This window comes from Ambystoma mexicanum, chromosome 5q (genome assembly GCF_040938575.1).
Source record: "Ambystoma mexicanum isolate Mex_15411 chromosome 5q, UKY_AmexF1_1, whole genome shotgun sequence".
Taxonomy (NCBI): Eukaryota; Metazoa; Chordata; class Amphibia; order Caudata; family Ambystomatidae; genus Ambystoma; species Ambystoma mexicanum.
The window spans coordinates 699361860-699383490 of record NC_090933.1 but is presented as its reverse complement, the minus strand read 5'-3'; the positions used below and the strand labels follow the sequence as shown (position 1 = coordinate 699383490).

General features: G+C 50.1%; 1 long non-coding RNA gene across 1 annotated transcript in view; it reads left to right on the top strand.

The window, feature by feature from the left end:
* The first annotated feature begins 6600 nt into the window (after positions 1–6600).
* Positions 6601–21631, top strand: part of LOC138498627 (uncharacterized) — a 174884-nt gene continuing 159853 nt past the window's right edge. Inside the window, exon 1 of the long non-coding RNA XR_011278791.1 lies at positions 6601–6761. This is a non-coding gene — a long non-coding RNA (uncharacterized lncRNA). The remainder of the gene's footprint in view (positions 6762–21631) is intronic.

The following is a 21631-nucleotide window of genomic DNA, read 5'->3' as shown; positions in this document are numbered from 1 at the left end:
CCTGGAAGTCAGCCATGGAGTCAGCCAGGTCTGGTGCCACAATGGGCTGGTCCAACAAGGGCTGAGCATGGATGGTGTCAGCCACATCAGCCTCAATGGGAGGGGGGGGGATTATGGGTGCCCGTGACTGGTCCTCCACACATGGGGGGACAGGCTCACCCTGCAAGTTACGACCACGTCCCCTACCGGATCCACCACGGCCACCACTTGTGGCTCTTCCACCTTTGCCACCCTTACGGAATCCTCGCCTCCCAGCCATGGCACTGATGTTAATGTGCGTATGGGAGTGGATGTAGACTATTGTCCTGGGCAATTGGGGGTCAAAGGGGTTGGGTACCAGATGGTAATTGTACCCTAGTGCTCTAGCAAGGCTGAATGTAACCCCTGGGGAAAGATGACGGGTCACGCAACGCACAGGAGGCCCAAAAAAGGGAGATGACGTGCACGCAACCCCTCCTAGACCACGTGTGCAGAAAGAAAAACCTGCACTACGCTGTGGCACCCAGTAACACAAGAATGAACGTATGCGTGTCACACGCAGCCTAGAATGACCTCTGAAGGGGTAGGCTACACACGGGGCAAGCACTGATGTTAGATACGTGCGTGACTCACCGTCTGCCTGGTAAACGAGCGTGTAAAAGGAGCACGTTTGTTTGGCAACACCCCCGCCAAAAGAAGATTTGTACGCTGTCTGAGGAGACAGGACAACAGTAGAAGGGAACACTGTTTGAGGGAACAGGCCCAGGTAAACCAGTAAAAGAGAAAAAAGAGAAAAAGCTGTCAGAGGTAACAGGGAATACGAACTTGAAACGCTGTGAAGTAAATCGCGTGTGAAATGACAAGAAGTACAGAATTCACCCACTCGCTCTCCACGAAAAGCACGTACAAGGAAAACGTGTTCTACACGTACCTTTTATACAGGCCCACACGTCCAGCGTCACTTATGCGGCGTGTACGCGCTAGGGCCATTTCCACCTATTACATGCTTTGTCACTTCTGCGTGTAGGGCCATTTCCACCAATTACACGCTTTGTCACTTCTGTGTGTAGGGCCATTTCCACCAATCACACGCTTTGTCACTTCTGCGTGTAGGGCCATTTCCACCAATCACACGCGATTACACTCTGACGTGCAGTCTTTCCACGTGTGCTCTGTCATCACGTGCTGTGTGGGAAACACCTGTGCGGGTCACGTCACAGACGCGCTTACGCGCTTTGGGCCTTTCCTCAGTTTTCACGCTGCCGTGCAGGATTTTCACGTGCAAAATCACTCCGTACCAAGCTGGCCACGCGTACGCACACGGAATACCACGCTCCTGCCCGGAAGGCCGAACTACTGCCCCCCAGAGCCCGAGCACGCTCCCACCTGCTGCTGCCTGACTGCCTGCTGCCCCTGCACTGCTGGGGGGTGGGGGTGGTGGGAGACATGAGTGGGGGCCTGGTGGAGGCTGCCCCAGGTGACTGGGGGGGTGGGGGTGATAGGGGACATGAGTGGGGGCCTGGTGGGGGCTGCCCCTGCACTGCTGGGGGGTGGGGGTGGTGGGAGACATGGGTGGGGGCCTGGTGGAGGCTGCCCCTGCACTGCTGGGGGGTGGGGGTGGTGGGAGACATGAGTGGGGGCCTGATGGGGGCTGCCCCTGGTGACTGGGGGGGTGGGGGTGATAGGGGACATGAGTGGGGGCCTGGTGGGGGCTGCCCCTGGTGACTGGGGGGGTGGGGGTGATAGGGGACATGAGTGGGGGCCTGGTGGGGGCTGCCCCTGGTGACTGGGGGGGTGGGGGTGATAGGGGACATGAGTGGGGGCCTGGTGGGGGCTGCCCCTGCACTGCTGGGGGGTGGGGTGGTGGGAGACATGGGTGGGGGCCTGGTGGAGGCTGCCCCTGCACTGCTGGGGGGTGGGGGTGGTGGGAGACATGAGTGGGGGCCTGGTGGAGGGTGCCCCTGGTGACTGGGGGGTGGGGGTGATAGGGGACATGAGTGGGGGCCTGATGGGGGCTGCCCCTGGTGACTGGGGGGGTGGGGGTGATAGGGGACATGAGTGGGGGCCTGGTGGAGGCTGCCCCTAGTGACTGGGGGGGTGGGGGTGGTGGGAGACATGGGTGGGGGCCTGGTGGAGGCTGCCCCTGCACTGCTGGGGGGTGGAGGTGGTGGGAGACATGAGTGGGGGCCTGGTGGAGGCTGCCCCTGGTGACTGGGGGGTGGGGGTGGTGGGAGACATGAGTGGGGGCCTGGTGGAGGCTGCCCCTGGTGACTGGGGGGGTGGGGGTGGTGGGAGACATGGGTGGGGGCCTGGTGGAGGGTGCCCCTGGATGGTGGGGGGTAGGGCTGGTGGGTGACATGAGCAGGTGTGCAGGGTAGTCCCCTGTTTTGTGGGCTGCCTGCAGGGGCCGTGGAGGGTGTACAGGGAACACCTGTGAGGACCCACCCAGCCTAATCGCGTGTGTAACTTCCCACGCACCCCTGTAATACATGTACCAAGCCAAATCGCGTGTGAGAATTCCCGCGCACCCCTGAAATACACGTACCCTGCTGAAGTCGCGTGTAAAACTTCCCGCGCACCCCTGAAATGCATGCGCCCAGGCTATTCGCGTGTGGAACTTCCCGCGCACCCCTGAAATACATGCGCCCAGGCTATTCGCGAGTGGAACTTCCCGCGCACCCCTGAAATACACGCGCCCAGGCTATTCGCGAGTGGGACTTCCCGCGCACCCCTGAAATACACGTAGCACGCTGGGAGACATGAGTGGGGGCCTGGTGGAGGGTGCCCCTGGTGGCGGGGGGGTGGGGGTGATATGGGACATGAGTGAGGGCCTGGTGGAGGATGCCCCTGCACTGCTGGGGGGTGGGGGTGGTGGGTGACATGGGTTGGGGCCTGCTGGCAGGTGCCCCACAGTGCTGGGGGGTGGGGGTGGTGGGAGACATGAGTCGGGCATGAGTGGGGGCCTGGTGGAGGCTGCCCCTGCACTGCTGGGGGGTGGGGGTGGTAGGAGACATGGGTGGGGGCCTGGTGGTGGGTGCCCCTGGTGGCTGGGGGGTGGGGGTGCAGGGGGACATGAGCAGGTGTGCAGAGTAGTCCCCTGTTTTGTGGGCTGCCTGCAGGGGCCGTGGAGGGTGTACAGGGAACACCTGTGAGGACCCACCCAGCCTAATCGCGTGTGATAATTCCCACGCACCCCTGTAATACACGTACCCAGCAAATTGGCGTGTGATAATTCCCACGCACCCCTGTAATTCACGTACCCTGCCAAATCGCGTGTGATAATTCCCGTGTACCCCTGTATTACACGTGCCCTGGCTAATCGCATGTAAGACTTCTCGCGTACCCCTGTAATACACGTTCCCTGGACAATCGCGTGTTGAACTTCACGCATACCCCTGTAATACACGTTCCCTGGACAATCGCGTGTTGAACTTCCCGCGTACCCCTGTAATTCACGTTCCCTGGACTATCGCGTGTTGAACTTCCCGCGTACCCCTGTAATACAAGTTCCCTGGACAATCGCGTGTTGAACTTCCCGCGTACCCCTGTAATTCACGTTCCCTGGACTATCGCGTGTTGAACTTCCCGCGTACCCCTGTAATACACGTTCCCTGGACTATCGCGTGTTGAACTTACCGCGCACCCCTGAAATAAACGTACCCTGGCACCCTGGCTAATCGCGTGTATAACTTCACGCGTACCCCTGATATGCACGTTACCCGCTTTGCGTTCCTTGTTTGGCAGCCCTGTAAACTGGTCCAGGGTTAGCGCAGCCCTTTGCGATGATTTAGCGATTTTGATGGCTTTTCCTTGCGCGAGGGCGTTCTTGGGGGCGTTACTGGCGCTGCTGCAGGGTCGCTGCGATACTCTGCGCCACGGCTGGTTTGGGAGCCTAAAATCCATGAATACGCTGTGCGCGGAAATCGGTTTTAGCGCACGTGCCTGGCGCAGACAATCGCACGCGGACACTCTGCGCCAGCCGCTTGCGACACTTTTCTGCGAAATTCTATGAATTACCCTGTTAGTGTACTAATCGATGGCACTAAAAAGGGTTTATCCGTCCCACTCAATAAATTGATATCAAAATGGTTTGAATAGTAAGTGGAATGAGCATCTTTGATATACTATTTAAAGTCCCAGAGGGACATGCTCCCTGGTTAGTAATAACTCTTCATTAGGCTACCGCTGTATTCTAAAGACTGTGTTCTTCAGTACAAGTTCAGCTGTGCAGGGAAAAGGTGGTGGTAATTCCATGACCACCACATTTGTTGGCAAAAAAATAATGAATGCCAGTTTCTGCATCGCCAATTTATACATTTTGAGGTAAACTGGTGGATTTAACGCCAGCTTTGTTTCTGGAGGTAAATCTGCTACATTACTGACAGAAATCGCTGGATTTACCGCACAGTGAATCCACTGGTGGTAAAGCCACAAAAAATCCCATACAATCCTAAAGACTCAACAACCTGGGGAATTACCACCAATTGTAAATCTGTGGTAAATCCGTGGGACCAAGTATCGGTAACGGTAATCGAATTTGGTATTCATTAAGCGTGTTTACTGCCAAATTACTAGGAACGTTAAAACACAAAGAAGACCTTTTGAACTTTTGAATGCTTTGAAGATTTAAGTGTTGTAGATATTGGTATTTTATTTGCCTTTTTAATAGCTTGGTCTAGTAATGGAGATGGGTAATTTCTTTGCAGATATGTGCGCTCCATTTTTAAGGATTGCTCCGGAAAATGTCTTCATTGGTTGTTATGCAGTGAATTCTCAGGAGCTGTTATTATGATCGTGCACTTTACAAGGAATTATACTACAATGATCAGATGTTTTGTGTCCAAGCATCACTGTCAGCTTACGGTTTACCCCTCTTCACATCCAGATTCTGATCCGGTTCTTGCAATCTGTCACAGAGATATATTTTCTTACACTTGTGCGAGAGTGTGAAACTTTAGACACTTGCTAAAGTATCAAAACATATTTTGTTTAGGCAGCGTAACTGGCATTCTCTAGCAGGGGTGTTGCTAGGTCTGGAAAAGATCTGCGGCTACTCTAATGTCAGGACGGTTGGGACTGGGGGCTAGCTAGCCTTTTGGTTGTAGCACCTTAGCTTCTATCCTGGACTACAACCAAAAGACCTGGGGCTATAGTCCCCTGTGCCCCTCCCAGCAAGGCTTCTGGTGTCTAGATTTGGGTTGTGTAGCCTTTCTACACAGTAATGTGTACAGCACCACTTGATGCATGTTTGCACAGCTATTCTCAACAGGACTTTTTGCACTGCGAATTCCTTCAGCAGCAATGCAAAAGTTAGGTACAACTGGTTGCTTTGACCAGCTCATCGGAGGTTTTTGAATTGTGCATGAGAGTCGGGGGTTCATTTGCACTGGTGTGTTAGGAGTGCTGGGAAAAACCATGCAGTGTTCATTTGTATGTGGGGAAGAAGGTTGCATTCGACAGACTGTTGTTTTGTGTGCTGGGGCCTGGTGTACCTTTCTCAGCGGATGCCTTGAGTGGGCGTCAGGAGGCGTCTGATGCACTGCTCTGTGACTATGTAATTGGGAGGAAGCATGTGCTGCTGTCACACACTAGTGTGTGTGTGTGTGAGCACCTGTGTCTGTGTAGGGAAGAGGAGTGTCTGTGTGTGTTGGAATAGGCAACATACTGCAGGTGTGCAGAGAGATGAGGGACATCACACACAATGAGATTTAAATAGGCGGGGGATAGTCAGGGCGCAGCCCCGGCAGTTTCCAAATATTGCAGCTGAGCTGGGGCTATGCAGGGGCTCCCTAAAAGGACTGTCCTCCTGAATAAAAAGATGAGTGCCAATACTAGTCCTACTTCGGATCTCAACGTCTTGAGCCTGTGTCCACTCATCAGCTGAAGCAGCAGCAGCAAGGAAGGTCAGGAGCCCCCCTGCAGCACTGCCGTCAGTTCTAGGAGAAGCGTGATGCCCATCTCCAACACCTCCGCTCCTCCATGGGGTAAGCACCTGAGCAGGGCCCACCATCCATCTACATGTTCCTTGAATATAATAGCAATTGCCCATTTCATCCACGGCCTGTATACCGGCACGGTACCGCAATCTAAAATGGCGCCTTCACGCATTGTTAGGTGTTGCTAAGCAACATTATCAGCCATAAATAGACTGCAACGAGATTTGTAACAGGAACGGCATCACTGGCAGGCTACAGCCTGCCACTGGCTAAGGCCAGCTGCACAATGCCGCTTTCTGTTTGAGTCAGTGTCCACTCATCAGCTGAAGCAGCAGCAGCAACAGCAACAGCAAGGAAGGGCAGGATCCCCCTGCAGCCCTGCCGTTGATTCCAGGAGAAGTGCGACACTCGTCTCCAACACCTCCGCTCCTCCTTGGGGTAAGCACCTGAGCAGGGGCCACCATCCATCTACATGTGCCTTGAATATAGTAGGAATTGCCCATTTCATCCACGGCCCGTATACCGGCACGGTAAGGCAATCTAAAATGACGCCCTCACGCATTGTTAGGTGTTGCTAAGCAACATTATCAGCCGCGAATAGGCTGTGATGAGATTTGTAACAGAAACAGCATCACCGGCAGGTGACAGCCGGCCACTGCCTAAGGCCAGCTGCACAAGGCTGTTTCCTGTTTGAGGCTGTTAGAGCCTACAGAGCCAAAGGCCCACTTACTCGGACTACCACATACCAGCATCGAAACACTTCCGCACCCCCCTGTACCGGAGACATTTCTTGTGCAGCAAATCACGCAAATCACGCCTACAGAACTCCTTCAAGCTCAGCTTACGGTAAGAAAGCCACTCGCCACCCGACAATAACATTTATTGGCAGATTCAAACGTTGCCTCTTCTGCACCATTAAAGGCAAAGTTCGAGCTACAAATTGCTGCTGCACTTTAAACAAGTAATCCAGCTAGCATCATTTGCTAACAATGCTTGGCCAGCCAATTACTCCATCATCATCATCTAATTGTAGATTATCGCTTCCTTGTGTCTGTGCACTACAAGCAGCTGGCTTCAAGCTGTGAACTAGTTGTTGCCCGACCAAATGTTGTCACCTGCTAAGATTGTATTCATTCTATCTTGTCTCTGCACACTCCTGGTCCACACTCCTGGTAGCCTTTTACAACTTGTATACTAATTGCTACCTCCTAATCAACTGGCAATGTTTGTATTACCGCCGATTCCGCCGACTCTCCTTGAGCTAGTATGCGTAAATTGTATATTCCTAGCCATTTGAAACTGGAATGCATTATTAGCGAAACACTTGTGCACTGTACCCATCTACCTCTTCCAGCCACTTGCTAGCTTTGTCCTTTTTCTGTATAACGTATTCTACATGTCTGATGTTTCACTACCAATGATTGCCTCATTATTATGCTGCCATACTGTGCATTGCCTCTGATTTGTACATCCTAATAGTGCTCTCTTTGTAGTCTATTCATCTTACCTGTCACTGCATGTATGCCACCACGGATCGCTCTACCTAGCCTGCATTGATAATAAATGCCACTCTACCCAGCTGATATTACGTACTAACTGTACAGTATTTCCTGCTTCCTTGACACTGTAGATTACGCTAGGCACTAACATGAGCCTAAATTCGATGATCCAGGGTCGTCGCCAGCACTGCGTTGCCCAGCGTTATACTATCATATGTTATCTAATTTAATGCTATCCCCGTGAACCAACAATATGTAGCGATATACCTACCATTGCCCTTAACTTATTCACCTTTGGTATCCTACTCAATCTAGGATTCATAGCCACTCTGATGACAATCCCAAATATACATATGTCTGACCTATCATGTATAACTAACCCTACTATGACTATCAACTGTCCACCCGCCCTTCTGACCGAGCCATCGTACAATCTCAACTCTTCCCAATTACCAACGTACCCTACTAGGCACAATGACACAGCCTTCAGGAACATAAGGCTCCGGTCTAGACTAGACAAACTTTTTGAACCTCTTTCCAGATCAGTCACCAGCCACGCCTGTGAAATTAAAAAATCACTACTTTCCAATATCCATTTTAAAAACAATCAAATCCCAGACCAGGCACCTTCCCGAATGACGTATAAATCACTCAAAAAATCACCCAACCAAACAAAACCGTACCATGATGCCACCACTCAACCCTCAGTTGGGATGACAGGTCTGGTACTAACACCACCTCCATTTCAGATCTTAAAGGAGCATTAATAAATGCCAGATCTTTAGTCGCGCATCCCACAAAGATCTCTGACCTGATTCTAGCTAGAAAGTATGACTTTCTCGCCATTCCTGAATCCTGGCTACACAAGGCATCAGACCCTGCTATCATGTTAGCAGTCCCAGACGGATACACCATCCTGAGAGCAGACAGATGCAAGGCGCAAGGAGGCGGCGTGGCCTTTATCGCTGAAACAAGCCTGTCCATGAGAGTAGCCCCGTCCTCACTTCCTACATCATGTGAAACTTTAACAGTAAAAGTGCCCACAGCCAACTCACAAACACTCACTATCCATCTTATATATAGACCTCCAGGCCCAATTGGGTCCTTCGAGGACGACATTTCCACTATCCTGTCAGACAACCTAAAAAGTACATCAGCAGTCCTAATACTAGAGGACTTTAATTTGGGTTTCAATGACCCTCAAGATATACAGGCGAAAAGCACTGTCCGCATTCTGTCAGAACTAGGACTGATACAGAGAGTCAAGTCACCCATAGTGGGATGTTTTAACCCACTCATCCAAGTCCTACAACAGAACTGTGCATTACTGGCAGCGGAAACATCATAGTGGCCGCCGGAAAGCATGCTGCTCGCCAAAAACCATCCAAAAATGCGCAGAAAAAAAATTTGACAGATAGGCTGCCATCCACTTTTGCATATCTTAGTGAGCACAGGAGGTTGCTGCCTAAAGCCACCATTGGGCTACACACACAGTAGCCTGAAACCACTTGGAAATAGCAATACTGATTGCCAAAAGCAACCCAGAGCTGTTTGAGAATTGATTTTCTTGATCGACAAAATTGCTAAAATCATGGCTCACAAAACCACCAAAAGGATACAACTTCTTGTTGGGTGTTCTACATTACTCTACTGCAAGAATCCACATCAGTACAATGTCAGCAAGAATCATAAGACATTTTATTTAAAGACAACTGTCAAAAATGGGTGCAATACCGGTGCTCGCCACTGACAGGTGCTGGCGATTCCTAATCCTGACAGGAGAGCTGTCTTGCAGAAGCTAAATAAGCCAACGCAGAGAAGTCTATCAAAATGCCATATAGAGTGCCACACATTGATGTAATGTGGAAAAAGACTTGATTAAAGATATGTTGCTTATTTTCAGTTTATAATGTTATATTTTTTTCACAAGGAACTCTATTGCAATTAATCAGAACAGTAACTTGATGTAGCTAAGACTTCAAAAGGCTTTCTGTCCCTGGGAAGCCTTCACACCTAGTCGTCACAGCAACAGCACAGGAGATCGCATGGTCCTGTTAATCAGATGGAGAGTGGCACCCTGGACTGATGCTCTGCTGGCAGGAAAAACAAGACAATAGACTTTTTCAATTGAATAGAATATGCTGATTTTGGGCGTAACTGTCAACACTGCTCTAGGAAAAACAAGACATGTGACCTCTGAGTCAAGCCAAGCTTCTAGGGGCGGGGACAAACCAATGGGTCTTACTGAATTGAAGGCAAATATATGTTTTATAAGAATACTGATAACTAATTGTAACCAGCTGATAGAAATGTACAATTTTGAGACTATAAAAAGGACACCTTCACTCACAGTTCAAGACTAAGTTGGACGCCGTGGGATGTTCTGAGGCCAAGCCACGTATTTATTAATATTGTAGACACTGTGTTTATACTAGGAAATTGAAAACTTACAGTAATATGCGTAGAGAAGGTGTGTACCTCCGTGTAAGATTTGGTGCAAAACCAATATTGCGAAACCCATTAAAATCTCTAATAAGTTGTCATTTCTAAACCCAAGCTCTTAGAAAGAGCAGGGTTGAACAGAGACCTGTCTTAATTAATCTGTGATATGTACATGTATTCTCAACAACTTGTGTATCAGGGAAACATGTATGGTTATGAAAAATTGTTTTTCTAAGTAAAAGCAAAGGGGAGGGACTTCAGCCAAGCCATAAACATAGCATCACTCTGACTCATTCTGACTCACTACTCCTTTCTCCAGTCAGAGGACAGTGAATCCTTTAACCTATCAGGATCCTCAGAGGGTTGGGCATAGAAAGTCAGCCTCCACACCGCCTTTGGAAACACATAAAAAGAACCACTCATTTTTCCACTACTCATCGGTTCCTGCGCAGCACTCTGCCCAACCATATCCAGACAAAGACTCCAGACTCCTGAGGCTCCAGATTCCAGACAGACTCCAGAACCAAAACTCTAAATCCCAAACTCTAGAACCTTGGAGAAGCAGAAGCCTAATCCACAAGGTGGACTCTTCTCAGCAGGCCTCAGAATCTAGCAACCTAACTAAACTATTCAAAAGCCGGGCGAGCTGTTTTGCTTCTGGCTTGTACCCTGTGCCAGAACCAGATCCAGACCCAGAAAGCAGAGATGTATCCAGGACCCGTCAGACCCAGACCAGACCGCTGTGCAGTGCCGATAGCAGACCAGAGAGCATGCTGTGAGCAGAACCTAGAGGGCCTGAGACCGTCCGGTGGCGAGTGAAGTCCAAATCTGACCAGATCGGTGACGAGGCCCATTTCCCTTCCAGTCCAAAACTAGGAGTGAGTATCCAGCCTAGAACTGTACAGAACCAATCTCTTAGTTTAAAATAATCTTATTTAAACCATTTCAACCTGACCAGAACTGCATAGAAATCGTGTGTCCATTCTGTGATTTCAAACCTGTAAAAGCGCCATCGGTCATTCTAAAAATCTACCTCCACAAAAACGTCTGTATCTTTTGAAAAGCGAGATTTAACTGTCATTTTAAAGCTAAGAACCTAAGCTGTCCAACAAACCTAAAAAGACATTCCTACTCCTTATAGTTTTTCTGTAATCACGATATACGCACGCGGAAAAAGTGCAGCAAATTGAAAAATTAGCTCCATTTCACCACCTGTCAAAATTGCTTTCTTTTGCTTGCAACTGCTGAATTTCCTTTTCAATCTGATAATCATTCATTAATCATTGCTAGTGTTGACCTGAACTAATCTATAGTAACTATCACCTACCCTGAATCTCTTTTAGTGAGTTAAAAAGCATTTAGCATATTTCTCATCCATTGCTGAAATCATATCAAGTTTATTTCTGTGTTGCATTATTTCCCACTTTGCATCTCCTTGAAACCATACAAAGTTTTCTCTGCTACCTTATCCTTTCTATACCAACTCCTCATTGATTAAAAAGAGTGTGCTATTGTAATATTACCCATTGTTGATCACTATTATATTCATAAGTGTACTATCAGATATTATTTTGTTCATAAAAGTGTGATATATATATATATATATATATATATATATATATATATTGTTTAATTCTTCAAATACATCTTTTAATTTGCAAAACAAACCTACTTCTTGGCTCAGTGAGGTCAGCGGGATTCAAAGAGAGGGGCGTTATATAAGGGTTCATTATCCAGATTCAACGAATTTGACATAAAAATATGTTAATAAGGGCTTCCATTGGGCATCCCAGACTAGGCATTGACTTAGTTGGATTGTTGGATTGAAGTCACTTACAGAGTGGGGGCTGGTAGCCAGGGATTCTGGATTAGAACTACCACTTGTGCAGCTTAATACAGTGTGCTAACTGATAGGATACATAAATCATGTTGGATCGCCACGCTGTGTTACGCTGTAAAAGCACCCCTCAAAAGGGAACACTATCAGGAAATGGTCTGTTTTGCAAAATAAAAACCAAAATTCTGTAGGTCAGGAAGGAAATCAATTTCCAGAATGACGACACTGGTAGACATGAAGATAGCGAGAGAGCACCTCTTACATAAGCTATTTGTGAGAAGTGACTAGGCTGAACAGGACCAGAATGTGTGGTTGCAGGCAATCACACAACAGGTCACTGCAACTGGGTTAGATAACTGGTGATATCAGGGCCCCTTACACGTGGCCCTGAGTGAACTATACATGGCCCCTAAGGCCAAAGATGAGCACGACAAGATTGTCAGGATAGCGGCATATTTATACTTATATATGGGAGCCATACAGGACAAATGTGCTGAAGGCCAAGATCTGGCAAATAGGCAACTGATGGCATTAGAGAAGGCCCAATCTGACCTGGACTCTTCTGAGCAGAGGCTGCACAGGAGCCAGGAATCAGAAAATGGCAGTAGACAGTATATCATTAAAATAAAAGAGATTACCTCCGCAGGGCGTACCTCTGATCTGTACCCCTCCCCAGAAGTTTTTCAAGGGTGGCAACCTTCTCCACATTGCCACTCTAAATTCTCGCTCTGCCATCAAGCACTCCTCTGATATCTGTCGCCTTCTTGAGGAACTGGACCTCGACGTCCTCGGTCTCACTGAGACATGGTTCACTGCCAGCTCTGCCACCAGCTTCGACACACTCCTACCTGACGGCTACAAGATCCTCTCCGTGCCCAGGCCCAACCGTTCAGGGGGTGGTGTTGCCCTTATCTTCCCTGAGTGGATTCCTGCCACTGTCACTCCTACGCAGACCTACTCCTCTTTTGAATGTCTTGTCTGCCGACTCTCTCTCTCTCCTAGCCATTCCCTTACCGTGGCTACTATCTATCGGCCACCTGGTCAAATTTCCTCCTTCCTCTCTGAGTGGGCTGACCTCTCCTCCTCACTCCTGTCCTCAACCACCCAACTCCTCTTTCTCGGTGACTTCAACATCCACCTCGATGCCTCCTGTCCCCCCACTGGTCTCTTTCGCGAACTCTGCAACTCTCTCTCACTCTCTATTCTCCCGTCTGGGCCTACTCACTCTGCAGGGCACACTCTTGATGCTCTGATCTCTTCTGACCTTCCCCTCTCCCTCCCTCTCTCCACTCCTCTCTCCTGGAGCGATCACTTTCTCCTATCCTCCCACCTCTCCCTCCCTACCCCACAGGCAAAGCCACCCTCTTCACTGCCACCCACCTTCTCGGTCATCCGACCCATGAAGCGCGTGTCAGTTGAGGCTTTCGCTGCTACCTTCTCGCCCCCTCCTCCCCCCTCAGCTGACTCCCACCCTGACACAGCCCTCTCCATGCTCTATTCCGCTATATCTGATACTCTCGATATCCTTGCCCTCGTCATGAGAATCCGCCTGAAGCCCAAAGCCAAATGTAACTCCTGGTATGACTCGGATCTCGTCACCCTAAAACGCAAGTGCAGGGTGGCAGAGAGGAAATGGCGTGCTTCATGTTCATCCTCTGACAAACTGGCCTGCCGCCTGCTCCAAAGGCAATACCGGCTCTCCGTTCTCACCAAGAAGAGAGCCCTTATCCAAGCCCGCATCTCTGAGGCATCTAACAACTCGGCCGAACTCTTTAAAATCTGCAAGGAGCTGGCCAACCCTGCTGCAGTCTCTACCTCTCCTGTCCCCTCCCAGGCCCTCTGCACTGCACTGGCCTCGCACTTCATCTCAAAAACTCAGGACATCCTGTCCTCGCTCTCCTCCTCTCTCCTCCCTCCCTCTCTTCCCGGCTCTTCCTCTTGCTCTCTTGCAGCCGCCCCTCCGCCCTCCTTCTCTGCTTTTCCACCTTTTTCTGCTGATGAGGTTTCCAGACAAGTCCGATCTATGAAAGCCTCGTCTAAACAGGTTCACCCCTGTTCCTCCAAAACCATCAAGGACCACATCGACTCCCTGGCTCCTGCCCTGGCTGACTTTTGCAACCACTCATTCGCCTCTGGAGTCTTCCCATCCCCCCTCAAGCACTCCCTTGTGCACCCCCTCCTCAAGAAACCCTCTTCCGACCCCTCCTGCCCGGCCAACTATCGCCCAATCTCCATTACTCCCTTCCTGGGCAAGCTCCTGGAGAAACTGGCCATCTCCCAGCTTAACCTCCATGCTGAATCTGTTGGTAATCTTCATGACCATCAATCCGGCTTCAGAGCGGCCAGAAGCACGGAAACTGCTCTCCTGAACATCCGTGAGGACCTGCTCCTGAACCTTGATTCCAACACTCCCTGTGTTCTCATTCTGCTCGATCTCTCCTCTGCCTTTGACACTGTCAACCATGCCATCCTGCTCAACCGTCTCCGTGATAACCTGGGTATCACTGGTCAGGCTCTGGCATGGCTGACCTCTTTCCTTTCCGGTCGACCCTCCCAGGTCCAAATGGGCTCCTTCCTCTCTGACATCTTTTTCTCCACCTGTGGTGTCCCCCAGGGATCCAACCTCTCTCCCTGGCTTTTCAACCAGTATCTGGCACTCCTTGCCCACCGCATCGCCGCTCTCTGCCCCTACTTCCAGTGCTATGCGGACGATACCCAGCTCATTTTCAGACTACCCTCGGCCTCCTCCTCTCCTTCCCTCATCTCCGACTGTCTGTCTGCTATCCAGGAATGGTGTGCCGCCAATGACCTCTGCCTTAACGCCAGTAAGACTGAGATTCTACTCATCGGCACACCCACTCCCTCCTTCCCTGCAGCTCTCTGGCCGGCCTCCCTTGGCCCCCTTCCTGCCCCTACCTGCAAGGCTAAAAACCTCGGGGTCATCTTCGACTCCACACTCTCCTTCTCTCCTCATATATCTGACGTCTCTAAGAAGTCACACTACCAGCTGCACCTCCTCAGAGGTATTCTTCCCTTCCTCTCCTTCCCCCAGAAGCTCACTGTCTCCCGAGCCCTGGTTCTCTCAAGGCTGGACTACTGTAACAGCCTCTATCTTAATCTGCCTGCCTCCACTCTCCGCCCTCTGCAACTTATCCAGAACAGAACTGCGAGACTTGTCCTTGGCCTCAAGCCCAGGGACCGTATCTCTCCAGGACTGAAATCTCTTCATTGGCTCCCAGTGGCTGCGAGGATTAAGTTCAAAACCCTCTGCATTGTCCACAAGGCCTTCTGGGGCCTGGGGCCTAAATACCTTCAACTCTCTCTTCCTAAATATCTTCCTTCACGAGCCCTTCGCTCATCCGTCTCCAACTCCCTCATGGTCAGCCGCTTCTCGAAGCAACGAGCTGGGGGTAGATCTCTCTCCGCAGCAGGGGCCTCCCTCTGGAACAGCCTTCCTGCCTCCCTGAAACTTGAGGAGAACCATCTCCGGTTCCGGAAGCACCTCAAAACCTTCCTCTTCGCTTCTGCCTTCTCTCTCCCTCTCCCCTGCTAAACCTGCTTAACTCCCCACTGAATTCTGCACTAAACCTGCATCTGGGCCACTCTCAGCGACCTCGGTCCAGGGCCCAGCCACTCTCCACCTGCACTGCCTCCCTGGCTCCCCCTGCACTGTGGGACTGTCACTGTATCCCTACAGCCCCCTTCCCAGCACTTGCTCTGCACTTACCTCGCACTTGCCACCAGCTGGCCCTTTTTATTTATTATTATTTTTTTTTTTTTTACGCTACTTACCTTGTACTGCACTTTCTCCCCCACCTCCTCCCCCTGCACTTTCTCCTTTTCCCCTTACCTCTGCACTTGCGCGATCTGAATGACACCTGGCCTAGTAGGATCGTTTGTCTGTCTTCCCCTTGTTTCCCTCCCTCCCTGCCTCGTCGCGCCTTGAAACACTTGTGTATAGGCGCGTTACAAATACCATATCATATCATATCATATCATTATGGATACCTTGCAACTGGAAAAGGCAGACCAGGATACCAGATTTCTGGCCTTGCAGAAGGAGTACCAAGAAGCTTTGGACTCCCTACTGCAGAGCCAGAAAAAGCTGGAGCAACAACTGGACTTCAGCAGGGCATGCGCAGAGCAGGTAGTCACCCTGCAAAGTCACCTAGATAGGGAGAAGGCAGAGAGCAATAAATTGATTTTGAAAGAATCGGATACCCAGGCAGAGTTTGATGAAGAGCACCGGAAAGCTGGTGCCCTTCAAAGGCAGAGGGACGACCTGGCGGCACAGATGCAGGCTCTTACTCAGGAAAGGGATACCTTAGGCCAGGAAGTCTGCCACTTAAAAAAGAAAATGGAAGAAAATCACCTGGCCCTTAGGGACTGTGGGACCACCAAAAAGAGCATCAGAACTTGTTAGAGCATACCAGGAGGGTGGAAGATGCTCTGGCAAGAAAGGAGCAGGCCAGTAGGGATGGGACTCAGGGGGTAACCCTCCTGCGGCAAAGGCTGGACCAGTACTCCAAGACTAACCAAGAAGCACAGAGAGAGAATGAAGCTCTATGCCAGCACAATGATAGGCTCCAGAAACAGGTAGCCATGCAAGAGAGACTGATAGAGTCTAGTAAGGCCTTGATTGAGGAACTGAAAGCACAGGCTCTGGCAGGGCAACAGGGAGCAGGGGCTGATAGAGATGAGGTTCGCTGGGAAAGGCAAAAACCTGAGCATAACCTCAGGAGCCCTAGCACCGGAGGCCTCCATCTCTCCCAGTCCCTGAACTCTGCCACCCCCAGGTCACCTGGCACACATGGAGCTCATAGGCCAGTACCCCCCAGGAATGGATGGGCGGGCATCCGGGTCTGGGCATCCGGGTATGGACACCCAAGTACAGTGCAATTTAGTGGGGAACCCCGGGAGAGCAGGCCATCTAAGGGCATTCTGAAAACCTCTGCCCAGTTAGGTCAGTGGGGCGGTACCCATCAAATCCGGCCAGCAAGGAGGAATCTGAAGACTCCCCTGAGCGTCACAGGGCACAGGAGACCAGGTCCCCACATTCTGCCAGCCATTCCCAGGCTCGCAGAATCCAGTAAAACCTGGAAGACCTCTGAATCCAGTAAAACCTCTGGGAGCAGTGCCTCTGAGTCAGAGGATGAATGGACTAGGGTTACCCGAACCAAGAAGGCCAATAAGGCAAAAAGGGCCTTGCTTAAGGACCCCTGAAAACAGATCAAAGCAATAAGGAGCGTCATCACTCCTTAAGAACTCCAAGTATTCTGTTTGGGAACACTTGGAGCTCTTTGAGCAAATGATGGAGACTTTCCATTTGAAAGACATCAGTAGCTGTATTCAGTACGTAAAATGGATATTCTCCCCAGAATACTCCTGTTTCTTTGCGGGGCTGGAGGATCAGAATCATTCAAGATGGTCCACATATCGGGCGGCCTCTTGAAACACTTTTCTGTTCACCGAAATCCCCAAGAGGCTCGCAAGGCAGCCTACAATTTGCAATGTGGGGAGGATAAGGCCCCACAAGAATTTGTGCAGGAGTTGAAGCGTGCTTTTGAGCAGACCACCAAAAGGGTGCGCACGGACAGTAAAGAGTTAGTAAATACGTTTTTCCACGACTTGCCCAAATACATCATGACCCAGCTAGTGAGAGATTTTCATGAGAAAAGGTCACTAGACTGGGTCATTGAACAGGCCACCCGAATCTATGAGGTGCAGAAGCCCATTGAAAATAAAAGTAATGCTCTGAAAAACAACAAACCGACCAGCACCCCTGCTGCTGCTAAGGTGGCAGAGGTAAAGGTTGCCCCCATTTTGGATTTGGAGATGGGGGGCCTAAAAACTTCTCTGCACAGAATAATTCCAAGCCCAGAAGGCCCTCGGGCCAGTCACAGACAGGGAGTCAAGGAGGTAGTCCCACAAATGGGGTCCCTCACTCCCCTGACTTTGTAAGTCCCCGCTACAAGGGAAACCGACCCATCCTGGGTTATGTGTGGACTCCTCCAGCCCAAGGGGTGGGATCCGGCCAAGCACCTAACCCAGGGAACTTCCCTCCTAACTTCCCACAGGAGGGCAGAAATTCACCAAATCCTGGGCAGAACTTTTTCCCTAGGTATCCAAACAATTTCCAACTCCAAAATCATCCATCCTTCTTTCCCCACTTCCCTGAGCCCAGACCACCTAATCCGGGAGAGGGGAGGCCAAGGGTGGAGGGGTACCCAAATCTTCCCAACCCGGTGTACTACCAGAGAAGGGATAGCTACCCTTCCCGGGATCAGCCCAGGGGAGAAAACAGAGCCCCGTAACAGCCTGAGCGGGTGTCACAGTTAGAGCGCCAGGTCCAAAATATGGCACAGTATCTGGGTCGCATGGTGAGGGCTCAGCAGAACCCTCAGATGGGCATGCCAGCGCCGAATGCCCCAAACTCTGGACCTAGTGCTCCAGAACAATGACGGGGGCAGCACCCTGACAACCCACCGGTTCCCAGGGAGGAGGCACAAAGGGAAGGGGGTGTAAAGCCTTGGAGGAAGCTTCCTTCCCCACTTGTAAACAGCCCCTGGAAACCCAGGAAGCGGAATCAAAATCTCCTACCCCTGAAAGTCTGCCACCCAAGGAGCAGAGAGGAGGTAGGAGAAACAAAGGACCCAAACAGACCAACTTTGAGGAGGAGGTACAGATCTTCCTATTTGAGGGAGAGGGATCCTCAGAGGATCCTGGGAAAAGGATCTTCTCCTTCAGAGATGGGGGAACTCCTCCCAAAGAAAAATGGGTCCCAAGGAATTCACATCCAGACTCGGTAGATGTTGGGACTGAGCTAGCGCCACCCATCATCTCGTCCCAGAACCAACAGCATCAAAATCCCCTGGTTCAAACCCATTCTGATGACTGCCTCCAAAAAGGGGGGGAGAGGCAGAACCGGAACCAGGGGAACTCAAAACCTCTCCTATCTCCAGTTGCCAACAGATTCCCATGACTCTCCACAGAACTCTGTCCAAATCTCTTCTCTCTCAATGTCCAAAACCAGAAAATTATCCCACCAGTTGTCCAAAAATGTGCATTATCTGTGCCCCCTTGCGGAGAAGGAGGGAAGATACTATGCCCCGGTACAAGTACAGGGGCAGGGTACAATTTTGGCACTGATGGACACTGGATCCCAAGCTACCCTTCTGTCCAGAAAGGCCTTTGATGAACTAAATTCAGGAAGGGGGGAGAATTATCAAATTCCTCTCACCTCTCTTCCTGGACAACTTCAGAACTTTGACGGGAAGGAAATTCCTGTTGAGGGGACTGCGGATTTGGACATTAAAATTGGGCAACACAAGGTGAAACACGCGGTCATAGTAGTGACTCCAGAGAGCACCCCTTGTTTACTAGGGAATGACCTCCTGAGAAAGTTGTCACCCCTAATAGATTGCGTAAACAAGGTCCTCTGGACCCAGACTAGCCGACCAATAAAGTTAAAACAGAATGTCAACCATGTTAGTTAACGGCACATGCCACATGGTTGAGCAAAAAATCCGACCAAGTAGAATTTCACTTCCAGAACAACCAAATTCCAGATGTGACTGTAATAGCAGTAGGACAACAGACTGGTGATGGGGGGTCCTCTCTATTTCTGAAAATCAACCTTCCTTCCAGTTTAAGGTGGTATTCCACACCGGAAGGAAACACTCTGAAATTCTTTACCAATCGACAATCAGACATTGCCACTCCTATAGTCCAGAGAGATGTGAAATCAGCTCAGAGCCTGGCTGATGTTCGGCAATTTGGAGAGCAGTTGTTCATCCCTGTTCAGTTAAATGAAGGGAAGGACTCTGTTCTCGCCAGAGTGTGTGTGAACAACGGTAAGAGCTTCATCAGCGAAGCCATGTTCCGTCAACTCCCAAAAGATCCAGCCATTCCCACATTCAGACTGATAGACAAATGGGAAATGGATCTGGAAGCACCCAATTCCAAACATCTCCTGCCAAGCAGGTGTATGCTCAAAAACTCCATTGGCAACAAGAGCATAGTCCATAATTGTTGGGTCGTGCGAGACGTCACTGCCGCCTTTTACTTAGCCAGTGACATTCCCAATCGCTTTGCCATTAGTTTGGACCTAATAAACTTCAAAGCTTGGTCCCGATTAGCGGATAATCCCATGGGATTTGATGATCCAGAGAAAGCATTTAGGTCAGCTCAATTGCTACCTTATGCAGTGGAAATACAGATTAAAGAGGAAGTCACCATCCCAGAAAGGACCCGACAATTCTCCCTGGGAGTGAAATTTAAAAGAGGACAAAAATCGAAAAACCCTGATGCTTATATTCATCTAAATGCTTCTCTCCAACAGCAAGGGTTGGGGGTAAACCCAACACCATTAGTCAATATAGAACATGACACCATTCCAATAGAGGTGGATAACAGTGACTTAAAGAGTATCACTCTAGCCGCAGGCACCATTATTGGAATGGCGGTTGATGACCGACATTTTTCCATTGATCTAGCAAATGAACTGTTAGGACCAATCCCCAAGGACTGTTTTGACAGTGACAGTGATGACAAAACAACACCAGACAGGATATTTACCCGGCATGGGGGGAACTTCCTGGTGTACACTTCCTGCTCTTATGATAAGGAAGATGTGACTTGTGACTTCAGAGGGGATGAGGCGATTTTCCAGGTCCATGAGGGCTGCATTTCCCACCTGGAGCCACCAGTCCAAATCAGCACTCTGAGATAGCGAAACCAAAAGTCTTTCCAGGCTTCAGGCAGATGGTTGAAGAGAGTCAACCAGATGCCTGTGTGAATCTGGAGCAGAAGCAAAAGTTGAAACAAGTTTTCTTGGATTTTCAAGATCTCTTTGCGGTGGACTCATGTGACTGTGGTCGCACCAACATCCACACAACAACAATTCCCACGGACCCTGGCATGACTCCAGTGTTTGTGAAGCAATATCGCTTTCCTCTCACATCAATGGAGTCCCTTACTGAAATAATTAAGAACCTTGAGTCCCGGGGGATAATCCGTCCAGTACCCAGCACCTTCAATAATGCGGTGCTGGGAATATTGAAGCCAAATGGCCAGTGGAGACTCTACGCCGACCTTAGGGAGCTCAACAAACGGGTCCATACTTCCCGATGGCCTCTTTCCTACATTGACCAAGGTCTTGCCCAGATCCAGGGGTCACAGGTATTCACTGCAATAGACCTGACCAATGGATACTGGACTGTGTCTGTCAGTAGAGAGGACCAATACAAGCAGGCTTTTACCTTTGGGGGCCAGCAGTACACATGGACACGGACTCCCTTCGGATACCTCAACTCCAGCAATGAATTCAACCTTTTCCTACACAAGGCCATGACCGACCTGGGTGCGAGGGGTAACCTGGCTTATGTAAATGATGTCCTCATCAAAAGTTCAACTGTGGAGGAACACATAGCAGAGATCCGTTATGTTCTGACACAGTTGAGGGCCGCCGGAGCAAAACTTTCCTTTCAGAAAGAACAGTGGTGTAGAACCCGTGTTAATTTCTTGGGGCATGAGATTACTCCTCAGGGTCTCTGTCCCCAGGAAAAGAAAGTGGAAGCACTTCGGAAACTGAAAGAACCCACAACTCTGCGGGAACTAAGGAGCCTCCTTGGAGTGACTAATTACAGCAGAAAGTTCATTGAGGGCTACGCAGAGATCACTAGACCCCTGATTCATCTTTTGAAGGGGGGGTCAAGTGGGAATGGGGTCCAGAACAAGCCGAGGCAGTAAGACAACTCAAAAGAAGCCTCTCACAAGCACCTTGCCGAGCTTACCCTGTCAGAAACAAGGAGTTTTTCTTGGAGACAGGGTTCTCTAATACATGCTTGACTGCAGTATTATATCAAAAGCATGACAAGGTCAATAAAGTAATCTCCTATGTGAGCAAAACTTTATCCTCTGTGGAGGAAAAATTCAGT